Genomic DNA, 21,800 nt, shown 5'->3' with positions numbered 1-21,800 from the left:
CCTCAACGTCTGTCTCCTGAACCTCTCTGCTAGGAGCTCTTTGCTGTATACAATGGCATATCTAATGGAAGGCAAAAATAACTGCTATAATTTTTATGGTTATTTCACTCTTAAAGACATAAAATAAAAGGTTTCTCTTGAACACAATTGTTTAAGCTATAACTGCACAGACTTTGACAATTAACTAGATAATTAAGCCCTATATTATTTATAGAACAGCTGATTTCTCATGAAAATAGTATGAATCGAAATATTTGGCTCAACTCTCCACAGTGCTTTGAAAAGGATAGAAGTATTAAATGGTCCCAAGAAATGTAAACTATAATTTTTGCCTTACCATTTTCTTTTCCTTTTTGGTGAGAGAGAGGTAGGGATTAGAGTGCTATGAAGGGAAGTTCAGTACACATATCACATTTACTTTCCCTCAGAAAAGGGCACATTGAAGGAAGGATGATAACAGTTTTCTTAGTCTTTTGCCCCAACACAAAATTGTTTTTTCACTTTATACCATGTATGTATAATTTTACAGATATTCAAAAATTCACTTCCCTTTGGGAAAAAAAAGGAACACTTTTTTGCCTGGAAATGTATCGCTTTTCAAAGGGAAGATAGTCAGGGAAATGAATATATTCTTCTACCCCATAGTAAGAAAAGGTATATTTTAGAAGAAGTATATTCCAATAATTCAGTTCAAACACCTTGAATATGTTCATATAAATATAGAAGAATTTTTACACAATGATAACTTACAACAGGGAGTAGGTAAGACCTGGTATCTTGTGACATGAATTATTTTGCTTCAACCAGAGGACACTGAGAAATTGTTCCATGGAACTGCCTGCCACCTGCTGCTTCCAACACTGAATTTTAATGAGCACCAATTGCTCTGCAAGGCTCACTATTTTAGGAGTATTATTTACCATGAGGCCCACTATGATTTTTCTAAATTATAGAGTAAATTGCTTGGGCCCCAATGAAAATAAATGTATTTCATTAATGTGGCTCCTCTTCTAGTCTAGTCTTTTTAACCCTGAAGATTGAGACATTTTCCATGCATAATAATTATGAATGTGTCCTATTTCATAGACACAGTGAAGAGGTCACAGCACATAAACTCTAAAATCTGGAGCTTAGCTGCTTAAACAACTGTTCTGGCTTCCCCATTCTTGTCCTTCATTTATGCAATATACAAACTACTACACTGAGTTTTAATGGTGATTAGACATAGAAAACATGAGTTTCATCAGAGTTTCCATCAAGTGGGATTTACTTATTGGCCCACTGGCATCATTACCAGAAATACTGCACAGGTTTTTCTTTCACTGACAATGCAATGGTATTTCTTTCATAATCATGTGGTAGATTGGTTTATTACCTTCAAGTCTTTATCCTTCCCTGTGTATACACAATTGCTATTGCTTCATTGTAGGTGGAGTATACTTCCCTGTCCCTCGATTTTTGGACTTGACATGTGGCTTGCTTTGACCAATAGCATATGAATCTAAGTCACAGTGTGCTGGCTATAGGCCTACGTTTTAAGTAAATCCATGTGTTTCTGTTCACCTTCTTGTTCCTTTGGTGTTACTATAGAAAAACATGTTGGCTAGCCTGCAGTCCAAGGAGAATGAAAGATACTTGGAGCAGAGCTACTTCAGCTGATTCACAGACTTGGGTAAGTGCAGCCCAGATGGGCTGAACCTCAGCTATCTTGTAAACACAAGCAATAAAATCAATTTTTATTATTTTAAGACACTAAATTTTGGGGTGATTTGTCATGCAACAATAACTAGCCAACATAGATATTATCACTCCTTGAACCCAAGTCAACATAGTCTGGATTCTTTTTAGAGCAGAGCCTGAGATAAGGACTTTTTGTCTTTTGTCGTAGATGAGTGATTTATTTGAAAATGTGATCTCAGAGAAGTGAGGGACAAAGAGAATTAAAAAGGGAGCAAAAAAATCCAATGCAGGATGTATCGTTGAGTTTTCCATCACTCAGTATGAATGGTTGTTCAATAATATGGGAACATCTAAGAAGTTTATCATATCCAGTGCCTCTCTGGGCTATCCACCTAGATTGAGCATTAGAGAAGCATGTATCTATTGGCTGCCATCCCCAGTGGTAACATGATCATATACTTCATTATGTAAAACAGGACAATTATAACAGTAAAAAGAGAAAGTATTAATAGTAATGCTGGCACAACTGGTATAACTCAAATCTATCCTGGACCATTGAGGACATGTGATCACCCTACATATTGGTCCAAGATTGTCCTAGGAGACATTAACTTTTCTACACATCCATGGTACAAATACATGAGTGCCAATCAGGTTTGTATGCTCACTCAATACCATGGAATCAGAAAAACTGCTGAATGGGAAACAAGAGTTATGAGAGATAAAATTTGTCAGGTAACACCTGTGTTAGATGAAACATTGCCTTGAATATTCGGTCAGACTGAGAAGATTTGAAATTGTGCAGAAAAAGGCATTGAATTTAGTTCCCACTCTGCCATACTCAGATCTACTCAAAACCTTCATTAAGTCCAATCAGTAACAGAGTCAACTTCTGGATTGAGCCAGGCAAATTCTCTGCAATGACTTAAAAACAAGAGGCTTAGAGAAAAATAGCTATAGCCCCACTGAAACTAGACTTGGGATGGTAACTGATAACTATCATCTCATTTCTTTACTACGAAATCTAGATTTTCTTACCCTCAGCTAGGAATTTGGCTGTCCTTGACTCTCTGTTTAGGTAACCCAGACGTACTTCCCTGGGGAGTTTATACCCTTAGACCTCTTGCCCTAGTGAGACTACATTGGCACACTTCCCAACTATTATTTTACAATAAAACTCAAGAGATAATCCAGTGTATAGTCAGCATTACAGATGTTCTCCTCCAAGACCCCACTCTGTAGCAGAAAATGTTGCTCCTAATGGTATTAAGGGTTAGCTAGTCCCAGCAATATAATAATTTCTTTCTTTTTCTTTGGGTCACTAGAATAAGATAATTAAAGAGATCAAGTAGATGTCATAGAATATTTATTGTCTCCTAGTAAAAGTTTTCTTCCATTAGGATTCAGAACCTCTGAATTAAGGAATCTGAAATTGCAGAGATAGGAGTACAAATTCTGCAAATGGGCAATTGGGAATGATGGTAAGAAAGACTAATTGTACTACTGCCCTTCATTTCATGGGTCTACATATCCCACTCACAGTGGACATCACCATATATCAAATGCAGGTTTAGTGTATATATCACATCCCAGATGACTGGGCTCTAACTCTGCAAGGTATGTTCCTGGAGCTGTCAACTTAGCTAAGTTTTGAACAGTTCACTCCATCATTACATTTGACTGGCTGTCCCTGAGTAAGAAGGGCATATAGAATGAATGTTGAAAATCCCATTTTCGTTCACCCATTGTCACTCATACTTTGACATGAAATGAATCCCTTCAGCTTAGGCAGTGATATATAGGATACCATAATGATAGATTAAGCATTCTGTAAGTTCTCAGATGGTGGTGCTAGCAGAGGAATTGCAGGCAGGGAAGGAAAATCTATATCCTGAGTAGCTTTCAATTCTGATAAGAATAAGTCACTGTTTCCTTCAGGTTGGATAATGTCCATTATAATCAACTTCCCATCAAGTGGGTGCCTGGATTCCTGAGGAATGGTGCCGTATTGAGGAGTCATGACTGGTCTCTACTGTCAGCAGACTAGGCAGGCAGCAGTGGCAGTAGCTAGTCATCCACACATTGAAGAAGGGCATGCTGTTGAATTTATGCCTATCTACATCCATGAGGCCGTGGCCACTCAGTTCTTGGGCTTACTGCACCAGAACTTGTGTGGCCAAGAAGAGAGAATGACTGGCATTCAAGATTAAGTTATTCTCTCCAGTTCACTGGTTGAGGGCCTCTTTGCAGTGGATGCCTTCTGGTGGACATGAATATAAAACACAAAGAAATACACAAATCATGCTTGCTACTATGTGTCTATCTCCAATGACTATCCCTTGTTTCTGATTTACTATTCTTGTTCTTTCCAGACTCTCTACTAACTAGGCAAACCATTCATTATTGCTTAAGGGTCCATGTATATTCATAACTCAGGTCCCTTCTCCCTCCCTACAAAGAGAACAATAATTGGACTGTTCACTTCTCAGTCCTCCAGAAAGATTTCCATTTACCACTTTGTTTAGAGCCACCTTTGAAATAGGATATAATGAGATAGTAGTCCATTTTTGGCTCACACCAATATCTCACAACAACTGAACTGTTATATAGGCTTGATATATGTTTTCCCTCTTCTTTTAGTTGGTATTTCCAGGTGCAAAATATGTCGGCTGAAAAACTCAGAAGGCCCACCAAGTGACGTGCCTCTTTATTAATGATAGGGGGTATATGGTGAAATAAATTGTCCTATCTTAGAAAGGATGTCTCAGGAAGCCACAGATATTTGGACACCTAAAAATGTTAAAACAGCAGTCCCAGAGCCTTTGTGAGTTTACCTACCATCATATGGGATTTAGCATTTCTTATAATATGGCAGGTCTAATGGTAACAAACTTCCTTAGCTTTGTTTGTTTAGTCAAGTCTTTATCCCTCCTTTGTTTCTGAAGGACAGCCTACTGGCTAAAAAATTCTTCCTTGGCAGTTACTTTCTTTCAATATTCTGAATATGTCATTCCATTCTCTTCTGGCCTGGAAAGTTTCTGTTGAGAAACCTGCCTATGGTCTTATGGTGGTACCTTTACATACAACTTCTCTCTTATCTCTTGCTGCTCTTAAAATTCATTTTTTTGCCTTTGACCTTTTTTTTTTTTTTTTTTTGCGGTACGCGGGCCTCTCACTGTTGTGGCCTCTCCCGTTGCGGAGCACAGGGTCCGGACGCGCAGGCCCAGCGGCCATGGCTCACAGGCCCAGCCGCTCCGCGGCATGTGGGATCTTCCCGGTTCGGGGCACAAACCCGTGTCCCCTGCATCGGCAGGCGGACTCTCAACCACTGCGCCACCAGGGAAGCCCTGCCTTTGACTTTTGAAAATTTAATTTTAATGTGTCTATGTGTAGTCCCTTCCAGGTTAAAACTATTTGGGATCTTTGGGATTCATGGATCAAGAAATCTATTTCTATCCCCAGGTTTGGAAGGTTTTCAGCCATTATTGCTTAAATATTCTTTCTGTCCCTTACTCTTTCTCTTTTCCTTCTGGAATTTCTGTAACGCGAATATTGTTTCTTTACATTGTGTCACCTAATTCCAGTAGGTTTCTTCACTCTGTCATTCTTTTTTTCTTTTTCCTCCTCTGACTGGGTGATTTCCAATGTCTTATCCTCTAGGTCACTGATTCTTTCTTCTGCATGGTCAGATCTACTTCTGAAAATTTCTATTGAATTCTTCAGTTCAGTTATTGTATTTTCCACCTCTAGGATTTCTGTTTGTTTGTTTGATATTTGCTATTTCCTTGTCAAACTTCTTGTTTTGTTCATGCATTGTTTTCCTAATGGTTTTATCATCTACTTGTGTTTGCTTGTAGTTCATTGAATGTCCTTAAGAGGATTATTCTGAATCATAAATCACTCATCATTTTGTCAAATCTAGAAAGTACTTCTATACATTATGACATATAAAGGAGTACTAGCATTCTCTGTTCTCTCCAAATTTCTCCAACTCCTTTCTTCAGCTGTGTTTTTTCCTTTTAATTTGCCAATTGTGATAACCTTGTTTTTTGGTCCAGTAAATGTAATTAAGACGTGTGAGTTTTCTATCAATTGATTTGAAATTCTAAAAGCCATTAATCATATTTTAACTACAGATCTTCCTCAGCTTACAGTGGTTGCATCCTGAAAAATCTATCATTAAGTTAAAAATATCATAAGTTGGGGACTTACCTGGCAGTCCAGTGGTTAAGACTTTGCCTTCCAATGCAGGGGTTGCAGGTTCAGTCCCTGGTTGGGGAGCTAGGATCCCACATGCCTGGTGGCCAAAAAAACAAATCATAAAACAGAAGCAATATTGTAACAAATTCAATAAGGACTTCAGAAAAATACATTTAAGAAAATAAAAAATAAAATTAAAAAAATTAAATAAAAAAAATCATAAGTTGAAAATGCATTTAATACACCTAATCTACTGAACGTCAGAGCTTAGTGTAGCCTACCTTAAATGTGCTCAGAGCACTTATATTAACCTTCAGTTGGGCAAATTTATCTAACATAAAGACTATTTTATAACAAAGTATTGAATACCTCATATAATTTATTGAATACTGTACTGTAAGTGAAAACCAGGGTACTGTAGTTGTATGGGGACACTATGGTTGTGTGTATATTGGTTGTTTACCCTCGTGATTGTGTGGCTGAGTGGAAGATGCAGCTGCCACTGCCCAGCATCACAAGAGAGTATCATACCATGTTTTGCAGAGAAAAGATCAAAATTCGAAATTTGAACTATGGATTCTACTGAATGCATATTGCCTCTGCACCAGCGTAAAGCTGAAAAATTGTAAGTCAAACAATCATAAGTCAAGGACCATCTGTATTTTGGATTTTCTTTTCTTCCTTGTGGTTCCAATGTCCACTGCTTTTCAGCCACTCAATAAAAACTATTTCTGGGTTCATATTCAGATAAACTCCTTTATTTTCTGAACTCATCAGTTGCTTAGGGTCATGCTACATTTTATTTTACTTTCTATTTGAAACTTGGATGTGCCTAAGTGTTTTTGTGATTTTATCTTTGCTTTTATTTGTTGGGAGAAAAAAAAGATTCTCTTTTCAAGTACAACATACGACTATCATTTTCTAGCTTCTTATTAATTTTTTTCTTTTAACAGACTCCATTCCATTTTTTCTTTTTCTGTTTTTGGAAGAAATTCAACTTAGATCTTAGAATTTCCTTCACCTAGTTAGACCCTTTCTGACCATCGTCCTGCAGCTAATTTTATAGCACTTTAAAGTTATTTTAATATTTTCTTATGTTTCAAATCTTTCTCTCTCTTGGTTTTCAGCTTCCATTTTTCTGGCACATATCCACATGTATCCTGTGAGTCTTTTTGTCTGAGAAATATTTATTTGGGTGCTGTTTCTTTGGTATAGGATTTATATTCAAAATAGTTTTCTCACAAACTTTGAAAGCATTATCTTCTAGAAACTGGTTTTACTGATGCCAGTTGGATTCTTATTCTTAATATATTGCAGATTATCTTTTTTTCTGAAAATTTTAGCACTTTCTTTTGTTTCTTACAGATCTTTTAAAGGTATGTTTAGGTATATCATTTTTTAAAATTTCCTTCCTTTGTCAGTTTTGATACTTTTAATCTCAAAATGTGTGTCTCTAATATGCTGGGGAATTTAATTTTATTATTTCTTGATAATTCCTTCCCCTCCCTTTATTCTGCTCTTTATTTCCAAAAAGTAAAATAGGTTGGTGTTGCACTTCTTTGATCTTATATTTATCATCTTTTCTGTCTTAGTATCTATCGTCTTGATTCCTTTATCTTAATTATGTTTTTAATCTTCAAGTTTTTACACTCAATGTTTTTGTTTGTGTGTGTATTTAATTGTATTTTTAATATTCTAAATTTTAATAACTTTTATTTCATAATTTGACTTGATTGAGAAACCCTTCCTCCTCTCTGAAAGCATTATTCCTTTTCTACATGGTTCTAAATATAGCATTTAATTCCTAATTCTAGAAAAATATCACTATGGAGTGAATTGTGACCCCTTGTCCCCAAAATTTATAAGCTGAAGCCCTAACCCCAAAAGTGAAGTGATAGTGACTGGAGATAGGGTCAAGAGGAGGTAATTAAAGTTAGGTGAGGTCATATGGGTAGGCCCTAATCTAATAGGACTGTGGTCCTAGAAGGAAAGGAAGACCTCTCCCTCTCTCTCTCTCTCTCTCTCTGTCTCTCTGTGTCTCTCTTTCTCTGCCAAAGCAGTGACTGCAAGCCAAGAAGGGAGGCTTCCCCAGAATCCAACCATGCTGGCACCCTGATCTTGCCCTTTCAGCCTCCAGAAGTGTGAGAAAATATATTTCTGTTGTTTAAGTCCCCTAGTCTATGGTGTTTTGTTGTGGTATCCTGAGCTACCTAACACAAATACTTATCTTATTATTATTTTAATCATGATAACCGCATATACCATTTGTTTATTGATTTATAAAGCTAGGCTTCTCCTTATGAGTTTTTGGTTCTAGAGAGAAGGGGTACTATTTCTGTCTATATTTCCAACATGCAGTATACTACTTAGTGCTCACTAAAAAGAATTTTGTTGGATTGATTTTATTGCTTGAGCATGAGGTGATAGTTTGTTTAGGTAAATCTCAGGAAGTGCTATAGTCAGGCAAGGCAAGTCTATGCCATGGTAATAAGTAAACCCGGAATTTCTCTGGCATAACATAACCCAAGCCCAGTGCAGGTTACATGGCTTTTGGCTGTCTTCCAGAGAGTAATTCATAGACTAGGCTTCTTCTATCTCTCAACTTTGTCACCTCACCCTCCTTTGTTTATACCTGTGCTAAGGAGAGAAAAAGCTAGGGAAAATACATCCACATATGTATGTCAAGACCAGAGGGACATGCCAGCTCTGCTCATTCTCCACTGGAAGAATGAATCACTTGATTCCTTCTAGATTCATGAGGCACAGGAAATGGATATTAGATAAACAATAACAGTTTATGCCAGATGCCTTCTATAATATTTTGAGAATTCCGTTTAATACCCTAAAATCATCTTGTCTACTTTCTGAATAACCTGCCAACAAATCTCCTGGATCAGTGGTTCACCAGCAGGAAGAAGAGCTTCTGATTTTGTTTCCCTTTAAGTTAATTCTTACATAAGTTTTAGTATAATATATATCCTATAAAATTCTGTAAAATTATTTTTCTTATTTAATTAATCTAATGTATTAGTAAATTAAATCTAAAAATGGAAGAAATAGAGCAGTAACCATAAATGTCTATGTAATTGTGTAGTAAGAACAAGATAACTTTCAAACATCCCATATAATTAATACCTTTCTTATCTGGTAGAAACATTATTACTAGAAAAATTCTATGATATTTGATTGCTTAATATAGCCAATACTATTCTTATTAACTTAGATAGTTTGAGTAGAGTTATTTGGAGAAATTAAACATAAGTTAAAAAAATTTACTGTAAAGGAAAAATACAAATTACTTCAAGGTAGTTATCTAAATTAGTAGTTCACACTGATGGCATTTATTAGACAATTATTCCAAGTTCACCTTCAGTTATAATACTATTTAATTAATGATAAAAATCAGTCTCTTATCAAATGAAAAAAAAATCCCTAAATTCAAGTTAAAATGATTGGTAGAAAGTAAACAAACTGATTATGAAAACTGGAGTTCAGGGAAAACTCCCCTAAAACTAAAATGTGTAAGTCAAGGTCTAAAGAACGGATAAGAGTTAATTGCACTGAAGGGAAACAAAAAACATGATCAACACTGGAAACAGTAGGGACAAAGGTCTTGAATCGGAAAGGAAGCAATGAGTATTCAAAACATCAAAAGAAGGCAGGAGTGACTGAGAAGCAGTAAGAAGGGTGAGAGTGGGGCCGGCAAGGCTGGAATGGCTTCCCAACATTTGTCACTCTCATTTGTTGCCAAATTAATACAGAGTAATTATTCTAAATTTATCATTCACTCACTCATTAAATTAATTCAATGAGCATCTTCTAGTGTTTCATTATGGTATAGATTTCTGAGGGTAAAGAGACAAAGACCAGTTTTTGCTCATATGTTTGTTTGTTTTACCCCAAGGAGCTCACACTAACTCTTTTATACAACAAACTCATTAATTTGCATGACTATAAAGTAGGTATTGTGAATTCTTGTCTACCACAATATTTCCTTCCTGCTGACTGCCATGATGTCAGAGTGGCTCTCAGATTGCTGCTTTGCAGAAACCTTGCCTTATAACCACCTTCCATGTGTACTTATTGAACACTTACTGTGTCCCAGAGCTGCCTTTATTGCTCACACTTTTGTACTTCCTTCTTCTTTGGACAAACATAGGCCAAGCCTGCACGATATCCAGTGAAATAGAAATGTGGCAAACGATTTTGTGCATGTATCTGAGATCTGTCTTTCTCTGGAGCCATATCTTTTCTGCTATGCAGCAACAGATTTGAACCTTTTTTAGCTTTACCATGATATCTCAGACCAAGGAAATAAAAGGTTCAAATCAATATTTGAAGCTTATCTGTAATGGAATTGCAAGCTCTTTAACAAGACAACTCACTGTCAAGACTGATGAGAGATAGTTGGATGTTTGGAGAAAAAATGTGGGAAGGGTTAAACTCTGAAGTTATTTCAGAGCCTATATTTTTCTGACTAGTTTCAAATGAATGATCATGTGTAAATTATAAACCGTGATGCAATTGTACCATCTTAAGCTGTCCTCAATATCTTTATAGAAGCTTTGTAGCCAGTCAGTCTCCAATTTTTTCACAGCAGGTATTTTGCAACTTTTTCTTTTAACAATCTGTAGATTAGAATAGGTTGGTTTGTAAAGTCCAGATTTTTTTTTCTTTTTTAGTGGTTGCTGTTGTTACTGCAACTTGACTGAATCCTCTTACATTGATTTCTCAAGTGGAGAAAGACCTGAAAAAAAAGAAAACAAAAATGACATTTTCAATGTTGTACTTCCTGAGTTTGCTAAATGGTCACTTAAATTACTTTCTTTCTGAACATTGTAGTGTAGAGAAGTCTGTCACGTTATATATTCACCAATAAACCAGTTGTCCTGGGTGCCACAGAATGGCTAATACCATGAACGTAAACCCCATTCCATATTTATTCAATTATCATTAGTTATCATTTTCCTGGAAGAAAGTCTGAGGTGGGAATTTTTATTCACGTAATTTATAGGCTAAGTGCTCTCTGGGTAAAGCGAGTGAGGAAAGCAGGATAGGGCAGAGGAAAAAAGCTAAGTAGCTGTAAACAAATGCCAGCATGTCTCAGTGAAAGCTCTGGAGCATAGATGGCACCACAGAGTTGATTCCGCTTTGTGGCAAGAAAAACAGCCTCTATACCCTCACGCAAATCAGTCTTGGCTGTGGGCTTTGGAAGAGTGTGGGTGGAGAGCCGTACACTCCCCCAGCCACCACAGATCCAATTAACTGAGGGTACTTCTCTGGAAAAAAAAAGGCATCATAAAACTTCAGCAGCCCATTCTCACAGCAGCTGATGGCCTCATGCCCAGGTCTGGAGAAGTGGCCGGGGCCAGGCAGCAACAGCATCCACTACAGAAGCCTGTCCTTGGGTCACCACATGACAGCAGATTTTTAACCTAACCACACAAAGTGATTACTCTGTCTTATAAGATCATCAGAGGATGAAAAGAAACCCTTAATAAGTATCCCTTACAAACGTAAGTAAACAAGTATACATTTACAAGGAAACAACAAGTTCCCACTAGTATTTTTCAGAAATTCTCCTAAAAGAAACTCCTTTGAACTCTCACTAACAATATCAAATTTTGGCACTTAGAATTGGTATGATTGTTTCACTATCTATCGATAAGTTGTTTATTCTTCGGCCATAAAATAATTTTGAAAACGCATTTCCTCTCTACACTACTAGAAAAGCAAAGTAAAACACAAGAGTACACGTAAAAATATGCATTTATTTTCCTTAAAATATGCTAGTACATTTTACCAATCTATCCTCTAATTTGCATAACCTGACTTCTATTAATAATTTAGCAAACTCAGTGGAACTCTAAAACTCCAGTATATTTTAATGGAGAAATCAAATAGTTTTTCTTCTCACACTATTTTCCAACTTTTTTGATGTTTTGTTAGCACACTGTGAATTCCAGTATTAAATCATACCATTTTTTATTTTAATATAGCAGTACAATTGAGACAGGCAGTTCCTAGAAGGAGCAGTGTCCGATTCTTCATGTTTCTCCATGGAGGGGAGCCTTGCAAATAGGAGGTGCTCAATGAACATGTGTTGAGTTGGTAAATAGAAAGTGAAGTTACATTTTATGAGAAAGTCACATTTTGAAGACAGCAAGGAAAGCAGCAATTCCATAAAATTGAAATTATCTTTAGAAAGCATATAAAACTCCCATTAAGTAACATATATGGTTTTGTGTGTATATCCCTGTGTCCGCTCCTCTAATTTCATGTTGGTCAGTATTCCTATATGCTTCTCAATTTTTCATCAGTTTCTTCTTTGCTGATAGTGATAATCCATCACTACCTGCTTGAAGATCACTTAAACAATGAATTTAATGTTTTCCAATGGCCAGGAAATCTTGAAACAACTTTTATATGTACTTCTCATACGTTTTGATAGGTTGCACTTGTTGTTTTTGGTGTGATTACATCCATTGCCCATTTAATATGAAAAAAGAGATGGGCATATCCTGTGTATGAAATTAAATTTGTGTAAGTTAAATACATTAATTATACAATTTTATTGTATTGCTTCTTAAGTGAATATAATTAGCACACCAACTTTAGAAAAAAATGACATTTCCCATTGATTTTATTAAAACTTCTAAATTCCCTCCCATCTTCTTGTCTTCACATATATTCATTATCTTGAAAAGTATTAAGTGGTTTCTTTTGGACCTTTACATTGTGGTCATAACCAAGAGCCACTGAATAGTACCCAAATCCATCCCTTAACAGTGACTTGCTTTTCTATATGCAGACTGTCACATTGTTGTATTTACAGAATTGCTTCCAACAGCTAATTATTGTAAACAGCATAATGCTATATGGTACTGACAAGAGTAAATATGATAATGACCATGCATACTCATCATAGCTTTATCTTTGGAAAACTATTTCTGAAAGTAAGCAATTGATGCTCATTGGAATACAAAGTGAAGGAAAGGGGGAAATTTTGATTACTAAGTTTTAGAGGTTTCAATTTGCTGATAAAGTATATCTCTAACATAATGACATGCAAGAATGTGGAAGAAAAGGCTCCATCACCACTTGGACAGCTGTTTACATTTTCTTCCATCTGGAACACAAGTGAAAAGAGTAAAATTTTGTTTGATTGGAGCGACCCAGGTCAGGGAATTAAAAATGCAACAAAATTCCCCTAAGGCAGTATGGTCCACAAACTGATTTCCCAGAAGCCAACACAAATTTATTTCTTCCCCAAAGTAATCAGCATTCTGGACATTAAAAATGATGGAGATTTTCCAGCAATTGTTTTCCCCTTCTTCCAACCTCTATTGTCATTCATTGTTATCTTCTGAAGTACCATTTCAACCAGGAGTCCCACTTCCATGTAGTAGAATCAAACAAGAGGACATTCTCAACCATAGGGAGAAGATGATACAAGTTTTGGGAAATTTTAACAGATCTGCTTTGTCTAATCATACACAATAACATAGACACAGGTTTCTGATGAGCAGCTTAAAACAAAATTACATTAGTTGAGAAATATAACCACACAAAGAGAAATTGGTCTACAGCGAAATCAATTTTACTATGATATGGAAAACAAATTGAGGCTTTTCTAAAGCTTACTTACAATACTAACCATAAATACATTAACATCTACAATTAATTCCAAAATAACAAACATACAGAATAGCGTTAACTTCTAGTTGAAGTGAAGTTTTGACCAGGAAGAAAGACTTTACTGATAAACAAAGTGACAAATAAGCTCCTGAGAAATAAAGTATCTCTATGATGTTTCCTTATTGTATTACAACTGTCTCATAGTATTTGTATTACACATTATGCTAGCCTTATTTCATACTACTGTAAAATGAATTCAATACAATCTGAAAATTGTATAGTAATTCTGTATATATAAAAAGTAATTATATTACTTTTGCAATGAAAAATATAAATATATAATACACTTTGGCTTTTAACATCCTTTGACTGTTTAATTATTATGTCACTTTCAGTCTTCTTCCTTTATGTAATATTTTTCAAAACCTGGGTATATTTAGACCTATGTAAGTTTTCTATTGCTGCTATAACAAATGATCAGAAACTCAAATATGAATTCAAAAAAGATCTTGCTGCGATTTATGTCAAAGAGTGTTCTGCCTATGTTTTCCTTTAACAGTTTTATAGTGTCTGTCCTTACATTTAGGTCTTTAATCCATTTTGAGTTTATTTTTGTGTATACTGTTAGGGAGTGTTTTAATTTCATTCTTGTACATGCAGCTATCAAGTTTTGCTGTGCATTAGAGCTAACACAACATTGTAAAGCAACTATACTCCAATAAAAATTAATTAAAATAAAATACAATAATATGAATTCATTATCTTACATTTCTGGAAGTTATAAGGCCAAAATCAAGGTGTTGGGAGGCTGTATTCCTCCTAGAAGCTTTTGGGGAGAATCTACGTTCTTGCCTTTTTCAGATTCCTACACTCCTTGGCTCTTGGCTCTTACCTTGCTGATATTATTTCCACCTCTTATTTACATTGTCACACCTCCTACTACAAATTCGATCTTCCTGCCTCCCTTTAAAAGGAACTTTGTGATTGATTACATTGGATTCACCCAGATAATCCGTGATAATCTTCCCATCTCAAGGTTCTTTACTTAATCACATCTGCAAACCATACTGCTGGGTTCTGAGGATTAGCACATGGATTTTGAGGGAGCCCATTATTTAGCCCATCACCGAAACCTATAATTTAATTATGAACTGATTCTTTTCCATATCATATAATACCATGTAAGTATCACATTAATCTTTGCCCAATACTCATCTTTCATTTTTGGAATGTTTAAAAATTTTATATTAAAGTATTTTTTTCTATACTACAATAATAAAAATCTCATTTAGTTCAGTCCATCTTATCAAGCTGACATTTAGAATTCTTATCTTTTCACAAAAATAATGTCATTTTATAATGCTTTCTATAAAGAATGTATGTTACATATGTGAATATCATTTATCTTAAATTAAAATTTTCTCTAATAACTTTTTCAAGTATGATGACCAATTTCTCATAGTTAAGAGAAAAATTAAACTACCACTTAGTGTTCACCTACTATGTGCTAAAAATTATAGATACATAATTTTAAATTTCAGAACAAAATTCTAAAGATAGGTATTATTATGTACATTTTAAGAGTGACAAAACACAGACTCAGAGTGGTACGATGAATTTTCCAAGGCTGTGCAGTTGATAGATTATGGATCTATTATTTGAACCTAGATCTTAGTCAAAAGAAGACTCCATCGGTACAAAATGGCTAAATTACCCTATGCAGATTATATCATTGATATAGTTTTGGGCAACATTTATCTTTTAAAATGTTCTGTATATATGTATTCTAGTCTGGCATCTGGGTTCTATTATGAATGAATGCTTCCCCCACAAGGCTATAGATGAGTTTATTAAAATAAGGGCATAATAAATGAAAAGCGTCATAACATGAAGTGGCCTTCAAGTTTTCATGGACACTTGAGGGGAATTTATCTGCTCCTTATCATTCTTTTTTTATTTTTCTCGAGGCACTTCAAAGCTGTATTTTTTTTTTAATATGTCGTTTTTTTAATATGTCGTTTTCTCTAGGAGGCTGTCCTAGTTTAAAAACTGCATCACCATAACCTAGGGCTTTGGAGCTAGAAGACATCTCATAGGCATTAAATTCTGGTAAGTATTGTGTATATAATTGATGATAAAATGGATGATTGAATCAATTAATGCAATGGGAGTTTTACAGAAATAATTGTTGGGCTTTATGTTGGATAAATAGTTAATGGTGTCTTTCTAATTTTTCTTTTGACTTTCAATATATGTTCAACATACCTCTGACATGATGCTGCATTGTCCAGTTGGGTTAATACTCTTAAAGACTTATACTGATAAGGAAACAAAAAGTCTTAGCTTTGGCCATATTTCATATAAAAATGACAGTGGTGTAGGGAAAAAAAAACACACACACAACACATCTTTGGGACCTGTTTAATAAGTACAGAAATTATGTAGAACGTGTGCTTTAACAATGTTATTTACTCAGAGGAAGGTAACCAACCATTTTCGTTAGAAAATTAGCAGATTGTTTTATTAAAATGGTCAGTTGATTAACTGATTTTAACTAAAAAAAAATTTAAGTTAATATATATGTGTTTTCCAAAGTGGAAACTGAATCACACTATGTAAAATACCACAGTTTGGATTTCTACATGAATCATTCCTACATTGTCTTTATAAAGCTACAAATTCTTATTCTAAAGCAAACATTTGGCCCAGATTAATCTTTTTTATAAATCAATGTTTTCATATACAGAACTTGCTTAAGGCAAAGCACACCTGCATAGGCAAACGCCATTTTAATTTTACAACACTTTGTTAAAGAAGAAAAATAGCCAAAAGGTATTTTTCAAGGGTTGGAAATTTACAGATTATTCATAATTGAGCTACTGCAATGCAAACAACTAAGTTGCTTTTTTTTTCCCCAGAGATGATCTGTTAGATTCTTCTTTCAATTGGAAAAATCCATTTGGCAGAAGAGAACTAAAACTAAATCTAGTAGAAACTCTGTACCTACGTGCGTTTATATGGCAAAATCTCAATCTCAGTGTCCTCAGAATAAATGTTCAGTATTATTCATTGGTACTTTTCCTTTATCAAGTTTTCATTTCAAGGAGCTGGGTTGAATTTTTATCTGAATTTTTGATCAACCCAAAGGCTGGCTCAGGATTTCTCAACCTTAGACTTTTGACATTTGGGTGGTGAGAGAGGGTCCTTGGCCTTCACTCATTTGATGTTGGGTGTGACAATCAAATTGTCTCCAGACATTGACAGATGTCGGTTGGTGATGAGGGAGGCAGCAAATTCACCCCAGGTTGAGAACTAGTGGCCTAGCCAAATGGAAGATCCAAACGGAATCAGTGCTATGTCTGTTAAGCAGAGAGACATACTCTGATATTTCTGGACAGTACCGAAAGAAGTACTTCATTCAGTAATGATCAGGGTCACTGCTTGTGTTCTAAACTGTAGATTTTGTGCCTGACTTCAGAAATCCAAGAGGTACATTATACTTGGAAACTGGGCAGAGGGCATGTACAGACATGCCCTGGAAATAGAACTAACCCATTTGATGATTTCTACTGCTGAGATTTATGACTTTAGAGTCAAAACCTCCACCTCACGTTCCAACCTTTAGTTAGGACAGCTAAGCTAGTTATCCAAGCGAAAGCATGAAGTGAATTCAGGCATTCCGACTCTATAGCATCCTTTCTGGCTTTTCGCAATGAATTCCGAAGGTTGCTGAACTGAAACTGCTGGAAGTATTAGTCAGAAACTTAGAGAGCAAAGGAACAACAACCACCACAACACACACACACACACACACACACACACACACACACACTTACATTTTGAAAAAGTGTATAATACATGGCCCTCTCCTGTAGTATATTGCACACCTATCCACACAAACTGTTTTTAACTTTCTTTCTCTACATGGTTGTATCAAATTGAGTTGTTTATGTTTTGGTCAAGTGCCCTCTCTGAATTGAAGAAATGGCTTTCTCTTCGCAGGTCCACTTCTTCTATCTGTGTTGTTCCTGAAATGCTGACAAACATGTTGGCCTTTTCAAATTCTGTTTCCTAGGTAAGGAGCTTCCTATTCTTCACTGGCCTTCTAATTATTTCCACCAGAAGAGAGAGTTCTGAAAGGACTGAAACTCAAAGCTTCTGGGTTTTGTTTTCTTTTGTTTGTTAGTAAACGGAGCTGGGAGGCAATATTTACCTAAGGGATTTCAAATAGAATTTCAGGAAATATTATTCCGTGAATCTTACTACCTTTTTTTTGGCTAAGGCAGTGAGCATGTGCACAGAGCATTACTGAAAGCGATCAGAAATAAAGAGCCTGCACTTTTAAATTAATTTCATAAAATGCAGAGATAGTAATTGGATTATGGATTAATTGTCCACACACACAAAATTATGGGGTTTTGGTCTGATTCTTAAGTTTAGCTGGTTCCCTTGTTTGAATAAAGCAAGACATGCCTATTCTTCTTTTTGCAGTAGACTGGTAAGTGCATTTATTGGGGTAGAGTGAGAGAGAGGCCAAAATTCTGCCAAAACACTTCAGAGGATTAATTAAATGCTAAGTAAAAATTTTAAAAAAAGCTGGATTCTAGTCATCTCCTTAAATCACAGATACTTTGCCTTTAGAAGGTGCGTAGTACCAATTTCTCTTCTTAGGACTGCCCAAAATTCTTGATATTCAATTGGGGATTGTCCATGGCGTCTGTTTTTGAGTAGGTGTTGCTTCACAACTTAGTTCAAACTCTGAAATGGCTTCACCTTCAATTTGTGGGTAATATTGATCCCCTAAACATCATGCATGGCACTATTATCTGGCACTATGAGGTCATCTTGTGAATCAAAGTGTATATCCAATGTTAAAAAGGAGTTTCAGTCTACCTGATGATGCAAGTTAGAATATCATTTCAATTTAAAAAAATATGGCTTGCTTACATCGCCTCATTTATCCTCACAGAAACTAAATGGGGTAAATCCTATTAACCCCATTACCGGGATGAGCAAACTGAGTCTTAGAGATATTTTTATTAACTCCACATTACATAGAAGTTGGCCTTGGCTCTTATAGCTTCAATAGGTAAAACCAAGACTCAGAACAATGTTTGTCTGAATTCAAAACCATACCCTTATCTGAAAATCCCTTCTTCTCTTTTCAAACTATCCACCCATTTCTTCCACTTGAAAGTAGGTCAGGGTGCCTATCTTTCACAGTCCGTAATAGAAAAACAATTTTATACTCAAGTATCAATATTTGCTTAAAAAAGATTGTATAGTCCGTTAAATAAATATGCACCAGAGAACCTCTTACTTGCGATTGACACATTCCTGTAGAGATTTAAAAAGAACAATGCTTGCAATTTATTTCCAATGAACAAATGTTTGTTGAGAGATAGTTAGGGACAAGGTAAGAAGCACCATGAGGCTACAAACATGCAGAAGTCTATAATCTTTCAGGGAAGCAGAGACAAAGGAGAATGAGATAATTCTAACAGGAGATTAAAAGCATTACTATGGATTTTCATAAAATTATTAGACACAGAAGTTTTTGTCTCATTTTTTTCCTTAATGGTGTTAGATTGTGAAAGACCTTTATCAACTTCAAAAACCATAAAAGAAAAATTTATACATTCATGTACATCAAGTAATTTCTGCATAACCAAGAAAAAGCAAAAGCAAATTATATACTTGAATAAAAATATTTAGAATTTGTAGAGGAGTCTAATTTTCTTTATATATAAAAGAAATTCCTTTATATATATATAAAACTCAATAAGAAAGAAGACACATGATATATGTACAATGTTATTCATTGAAACATTGCTGACAATAGCAAAAATGTTGGAAATATGTGCTCATCAGAGAGGACTGGCTACAGGCATTATGTGCATGGATACTATATCATATTGTGCATCCATTTAAAAAATGAAGTTGTTTCTTTTAAACTGACAAACTATTCTATATATTAAAGAAGATGTATTGCAAACTATTAAAGATAGGACCCAAAACAAACCTTACCTTAGGCTAAAATAAGTATGCACATTTGTGTATACATACATATCTTAATAAGGTTAATCTACAAGAAATTCATAGCAATGTTTGACTACACTGAGATCTAGGGAACTAGAAGTTATGAATGGGAGGGAAACATTTCACTGTTATAAGTGAATTCATTACATAGTAAAATTTTAAATTAAACAAAAAAAAGAATTGTAAAAGACATTATAGGGAGGCTTCTAAGGGAGGAATTATAAAGAGTTTAATAGAAAGTTAGAAGATAAATGACCACAGAAAAGAGAAGCAATTCAGCCTAGAACTCAGTGAATGAGTTTAGCCTTCGAATAATTGAATTTATCATGCTAGGGATCATGTATTTAAAGTTGTCTGGTGGACAGGTGGCAATGTGGGTCTAGAATTTTGATATGTTTAGGTTAGCTTCTCTTTTCTCCAAACTGACAGCACCAAGCTACCTCCATTCCATATCCATGCCAAGCCTTGTCTCAGCCTAAGCCATAAGCCCGGACTCCTCTTGGTTGTCTGAGAGGAGAATTCTGATGAATGGAGGATGCTGGAGTTTAGTGACCAGTAAAGAATTGTGTGAGGATCATAGACATGAAAGTTGAAGTTAACGGAAAATAAGGAAGACCATAAAACAGGTGTTGATATTATATTATATAATTCCCCCTTATATATTTTTTTCCACTGCTGTATTTCTTGCTGGCTATGGACACTGGCTGTGTTTGCTTACAGTTTTACACCCTTTCTCTGAAATCAGCACACTGATGTCTCCTGTAATGAGCCCTCGCTCTCTATTTTCATTCCCTGTGGTTTGGAAGGGACTGATTTACATCCCTGGAACCAGAGACATACCCATGATGTCAGCCATCCCAGTTCATCCCCATAGGCCACAGTTAGGGAAATCAAGTGAGTTAAAAAAAATTATCTCAATACTGGAACCATTTTGTAACTATTCAAAACAGAGATGATTTCTCTTCCACTAGGGATACTTGCTAAGATATAAATGTGTAAGCCTAGAATTGGGGGAGTCAACTACATAGAATTAGTGAGCTACTGGAGAATGAAGTTAACACCAAAGAAGGAAGGCAGAAGTGTCTGTGTGTGTGTGTGTGTGTGTGTGTGTGCACCTGTGCATGTATGTGTGTGAGAAAGAGAATAAATCCAGATCACATCTATTGAATTCCTGAATCAAAGCCAAATTCCTTCTGAAACTTTATTTCCTGAGCCAAAAATATCTATCTGTCTCCCTCCCTCTCTCTCTCTCTCATCCTCATTATCACCATGATGCTGTCTCGGAAGTCTTCACAACTGAGGTTTTATTATTTAAAAGAAGTGTACAAAATTTACACAATGTAAGACTTGCCAATTTGGTAAGTAGTATTATAAAACTCCATGATTCAAATTGTTTTTCTATTTAAGGTAAGACCCAATTTTATAAAATTTTTGAACATGAGTATAAAGTTTCTTAACAAGCAGTTCTAAGGGGCTCAGTGAACACTTGGTGACTGATTGTTCTCACATCTCTTTATTTCAATACACTGCAACAAATGTGTTGAGCAACTATGGTAGTCAAGGCTTTGCTTCACTAAAACAAGCATTCATACTTGTGCAAAGCACAGTCAGTTAACTGACTTTATAAGGTTGGGTCCAAGACTGTAGTGCATGAGTTTTGATATGGGACAGGAAATCTAGTGAAAAGAAGCCAGATTTCTTGTGGGCAACCTTATTTCACTATTAATGTATGGTTTCATCTTTCCATAATGTGTGTCTTTGAGTTTCTCTCTAGCTTTAAAAGAGGAGAAAATTCTGTAATCTTTTGTGAACAATGTAAAAATAACATTTAGATTTAAGACAAAATAACAATGTATTTTAGGACACACAACTCAGATCTACGTAGCTCATACGTTCACTTTTTACAGTGTACATGAATATATTACAAATAACACATTGTTTGGCTCTGCCCAGAAAGCAATAAATAAAATCTAGGTTTAATGTCATTTACATATTAGTAGTAGCTGAAATTTTATAGATGCAGCTTTACTGCAAAAAAAAAAAAAAAAAAAAGCAGTTATTTTGGGATCTCTACGGCTATAAACCTGTACATAGATTTTTACAGTGCTGAGTAAGCTTGTATAAAATTAAAGCATAAAATTTCCCCACGTGGCTACTTCGGTTATCTTTGGGAATATTATTCATTTGAAGATTTTTATTTCAAATAGCAAACATATGGAAGTACTTTTTTTTCTTTTGCTTGA

The sequence above is a fragment of the Delphinapterus leucas genome, chromosome 10 (assembly GCF_059928025.1).
Source record: "Delphinapterus leucas isolate spDelLeu-1000000601 "Yukka" chromosome 10, BTC_Dleu_Yukka2, whole genome shotgun sequence".
In the NCBI taxonomy this organism is placed as follows: domain Eukaryota; kingdom Metazoa; phylum Chordata; class Mammalia; order Artiodactyla; family Monodontidae; genus Delphinapterus; species Delphinapterus leucas.
Note: the sequence above shows the minus strand (reverse complement) of the source record.